Raw genomic sequence first — 4,452 nt, 5'->3', positions numbered from 1 at the left:
AAAGTTACTGTGATTCTCTTTGTACTTCATGTTGTGCCTCTCGCGCAATCCTTTAAGCTACTGCGTTGACCGTGTCTTTCATAGCATATCCTTATATCTTGCAAGGTAGAGAGCGTGCTTGTGAATGTCCAAATGCGTGCTTGTTTTCCAAATTGTGGCTCTGTGTTTCGGGTAGCAGATTTGGGCAGTCAGACTGCAGCACGTTTGGCGTAAGTATGGGTAACTGAATGTCTTCTTTGACATAGCTCAATGGATGTTCTTCAGAGTGACTTCCACATGGAGCAGAACTTCTTGTAATTCACCCCGGGAGTTTTAGTAAATTTTCTCTGGGCGACATCTCATTGCGATGAAACGCTTTCGTCTGACCATGAATTGATCTCTCTGCGAGGTTAATTCTTGCTACTTCTAGGTAGAGTGCTTATGTCAAACTGCAAGTGTAAGACGATGTAACCCTTGTCGTCTCAGTTTGTTCCTGTACAACACATGCTGAAATCTGGAATCTTTTACATCAGTAGCACCGTCTTATAATTGGTTTGACAAGTTTTCAAAATCTGGGAATCCAATAGGTCCACAGAGTCGTCATTGTTAAGCGTACTCCTGCATGGAGTGTGGTTGCATGAGTATGTTGAACCAACTTCTCTGTGTAGAGTGTGCTATCAGAAGGCAGACTGGACAACGACCATGATTCTTTCCGCGACACTCTAGAATACCCTCACGATTTGGTCTACCTGAAACTGGTGTAATCCTGCTCCCTGCATCCTTGCTCTCCTCTCACAGAATAACTGTGGCTGCTGTATTTCCTCGGTGGTTACTGGGCCATGAATTATTTGCCTACTTGGTAACTTGCTGTTGTGTAATAAATCATGAAATCCATGCACCTACTCTCAAGTAGTGTGTTTATCGCAATAGTGGATCATCTAAGATATCATTGACTTCTTCTACCACGAGAAAATATTCTTTGTGGCCTTCACTTCTGCATGGTATTTTGGACTTACAACAGTCATGACCTCAGGTCATTTAGTGAGAGTTACAGGCCTGAAGCGAGGAGAGTAAATCACATAACCCTGAGAAAAGCGCCTATATCATCTGGCTTACTTTTACTTTCGCGAGGACTCCACGGACCCATTAGAACATTAGCTGTGGTTACACTAGCCCTTTTACCAATGGGTAAATAGCGTTTGCCTAAGGTCAAGGACGTTTTTGTGTGTAACCGCTAGACCCGAAACTGCCCTAGGGTTATTTCCATGGATACATCAAAAAGAAAAAAAGAAATTCCGATCACAGTTCCTCAACTGAAAAGTACGTTCTTATCTGCTCCCTGAGGTGACTTGGCCAATCATAAAGCAGAACGTAGCTAATACAGGAAATGCCTGCAGTGCTCTGAGTTGACCTCTGATACGCACACTTGTAGCATATCAGAAAACACACGCTTACTTGCAGCACGAGGTAACATGGCAGGGTTTCGTGCATCACTGTGAGTATTTCTTTCTTTATTTTCATGTTCATGAGTTTGCCCTTCAGACTGTCAGTTACGAAGATGATTAAGTTATAATCATTCTGTTTCTCTGTTTATAATTTGCAAGGTCAGTGAACTCGAATCTAAATGATATTTTACCCTGAGGGAAGTCTTTTACTGTGTAACCGCATCCCAAAGGGTAACGTGAAACCTGAGCTGAACCAAACCCAAGCCATTAACCCTCCGGATTGTTCATTTTGTTCAACGTGTTTTTCATTAACAAGTAAATAAAGTGTTAGTGCTAAAGAGGTACATGTTGTTTTGTTCTGTTTGATGTTGACCAAAAATTACCGACTATGCAATATTTATTTCTGTTACACAAGGGATTTGGGATCATTCAAGTTGTTTGCTGCATGGTTTCAAGTTTTAATTTCCAGTCAGTTTTTTGAAGTCTGCGGCTGCAAGCTGAGTGATATTGAGCGATTCCGAGGCGAAAGTGTTTCTGACTCAAAGCAGTTTGGAGGCAGTATTGTGAAAATTGATACAACCGAAAAGTTGTCAGTGGCTGAAAGAGAAAGTGTATGGATGAAAGAGTAAACAACATGCAAAAGGAAACAATTTCCGATATTTTGAAAGGAACAACAATGATTAGTTGGTGATGCTAGGGAAAGGCGACGATGAGCCTCCAACGAAATAACTTGTAAAAGAAGCCAAAAAGAAGAAATGAAAGCTGGAGCGTTTAATTTAAAGATTTCGTAAGCAGTCTTTTTAATTTGGTGGTTTTTCTAGTCTTCTCTTAGCAAGTCATCTACGTACAGACCGAGCTCAATCTTTGCTACACCTTCAGGCTGTTCTGGTCTACTAATGTCCAGGTGGTGATGAATAATTCCCTCAAGGAGGAAAGGCCATGGGCCGAGACCAAACAGTGCCCGTGTCAAGTGCAGTGTCCACACAGGCTCAGGATTTTCTTTGCAAATCCAGTGAAACTGTAGGGCGTCTCTATCTTCCCGATGAATGCTCACTTGTTTTCCGCGGCGTTGTCCATGTGTGAGTAGTAAACGGGCGCAAAGCGACACTTAATCAATGAAGCGTGGATCGTGTAGAGAACAATGCTTATTTCAAGCCAAAATAGATGGCGGACTTGAGACAAAAACATTAAAAACAAACCGATAAGGCTCCTTGTGGGTAACTCAGGCGAAGAGACAGTCAGCTTTGAAGCAAAACGAAACTCGGATGTGGTCTGGTTCATTTGCTACGGAAAGTTTCTACGTATTTGGTCGAGTGGAAGATGGCGAGAGTGCCTGTCAATCAAGAAAGCAATAGCAAATCCCTGAGTGACCCTAACTAAAAACGCTTGACTGAAAAACTTTAAATCACAGATATTGAGTCTTCTGTAGTGGCTAACTCGTGACGGATTTGAGGAAATTATTATCTCGTATTCGTTAACCCCGACATTGCGTTTCCATTTGTTTTGCAAAATTATAAAAACCAAGCTAATTTAGGGATAAAATAGCAAGAATTCCGTGATTCAGGCAGGTCGATAGTATATTTTCCTGGTTTGTATTATATAATACAGTACCGGATATACAAGTTAACCTAAGATTCGAAAGTGTTAACGAGAGTCTGACTTGCATGCGAGACGTCCAGCAAAGGGTTTGACGATTCCATGTATAGAAATTACTACTTTTCATGTTTTTGAGAATTTTTCACTTCATTGAGACACTGAATGCTCAAAGAAGAAACTGCAGAGACCTTTTAGGTTATTATATTACCTCAAGCGACGCAAGACGATAGTATTAAACAACCAACATGTGAATTCTATTTCGCTAATAATACGTTCCTAGTGACTAGTCCTTTGTCGTGGTGAGCGGACACAACTGTAAGTTTCAACATGATCTCCTCTTCGCATTGAATTTACGATTATCGTCAAATCCTGATTTCCTCTAAATTTGCGATTATTGTTATTTAGGGCACTGTGTCCTAGGACGTGTGTTAAACGGACAACGAAACTACTTTACCATACCCGATGCTACTGGACGATACGTAAGGCTTTCTACCACTTTACGAACGGTGACTGAACTACCCATTTCTTACAATTTGATAATTATAACCGTCTTGAACAGAATATTACTGCTGGCAGAGATAAGGCCTAAGCCCTAAAGGTAAAGTAACTTTATTTAACGTCGGTAGTTTTCCTTCAGCTATGAGACTGGTATCAATGGAAGCCGACGGTGGGCCCTTTACCCCCCTCCCTCTGTCAGAGCTCCGTTTTACAGGTATTTAAAGCTATAGCTACACGGATCAAAGGAAAGTCGAAACAGACGTTGAATCACCGAGGATTGAACTTTGAGACCTCTTGCTCCGAAAGCCGCGCATTAACCAACTGAGCTACGCCTGCTCCAGGCCCTGGTTTTAAAGTGTTCAGATTTCAAGCGAAGTTTGGGAATCGACGTATCCATTTTACAGTACGAAACTTGTTTCTTGGCGAGTGATTATATAGATTTACAACGGTTTGAAAGACGAACGCATATCCCCAGTTTTGAGGCATGCTGGTTGGTAATTTCAAAGGAACTGCTAACTGGCAGTTAGCCCCGAAAAAGGAATGGAACGACCCAGAGTTCACTAGGAACTTACTATTAGCAAAAAATCGTTCCATAAAAGGCATTCCTCAGGTGATTCATAAACTTTTTTGCAAATACGGCGGCCATTTTGTTTTCTGTTGTTTCGAAAGACATTAGGGGATGCTCATGGGGCAGATTAGTGTGTATTTGCCCCCTGGGTATCCCATAATAGCTATTTGAAACAATAGAAATCAAAATGGCCGTCGTGTCTGCAAAAAGGTCTGTTTAACAATTAGACCCGTAGCCCGAGAGGGCTACGGGTCAATAGCGCATGAGGCGAAGCCGAATGGGCTATTGACCCGAGGCCCTTGAGGGAAGAGGCTCTAATTCTTTTAGTATCAACCAACTAGTCGGACAGAAAAGGCAACAATAAAG

Source organism: Montipora foliosa, chromosome 8 (genome assembly GCF_036669935.1).
Source record: "Montipora foliosa isolate CH-2021 chromosome 8, ASM3666993v2, whole genome shotgun sequence".
Taxonomy (NCBI): Eukaryota; Metazoa; Cnidaria; class Anthozoa; order Scleractinia; family Acroporidae; genus Montipora; species Montipora foliosa.
This window is presented reverse-complemented; position numbering follows the sequence as displayed.